Source organism: Cibotium barometz, chromosome 41 (assembly GCF_041138505.1).
Source record: "Cibotium barometz isolate CiBa-2024 chromosome 41, ASM4113850v1, whole genome shotgun sequence".
Classification (NCBI taxonomy): domain Eukaryota; kingdom Viridiplantae; phylum Streptophyta; class Polypodiopsida; order Cyatheales; family Cibotiaceae; genus Cibotium; species Cibotium barometz.
Genome location: NC_141086.1, coordinates 18,982,753 through 18,983,281, shown reverse-complemented (window position 1 = coordinate 18,983,281; position 529 = coordinate 18,982,753).

The following is a 529-nucleotide window of genomic DNA, read 5'->3' as shown; positions in this document are numbered from 1 at the left end:
CTTCTTCAGTGTAAGATCTTTGGGAATACATAACCTATGCATGAAGTAGAGGCATTCATCATCAAGGGTGTATCCCTTGATCAATACATTTTCCTTTTCTGTGCGTGCCTCCTTGTGAACTAGGCTTACTAGCTTTTGGTAATCAGGGTCATGAGGTGAAACCTGCTTTACCTTCTCTAAGATGGGGTTATTTGGCATAGAGATTGCACTTAGGAAGGATTTGCGACTGAGGGCATCTGCTACAACATTATCCTTTCTAGGATGAAATTTGATATCAAAATCAAACTCTTGCAGAATCTCAATCCACCTCCTTTGCCTCATGTTGAGATTGGGCTGGGTGAAGATCCACTTTAAACTCTGATGGTCAGTTACAAGCAGAAACTTACGGCCCTAGGAGATATTATCTCCATAACTTGAAACAATGAACAACTGCAAGGAGTTCCAAATCATGGGCGGCATAACTGACTTCATAGGATTTAAGCTTACGAGAAGTGTAAGCCCACAGGCCTTCCTTCTTGAATTAAGACAC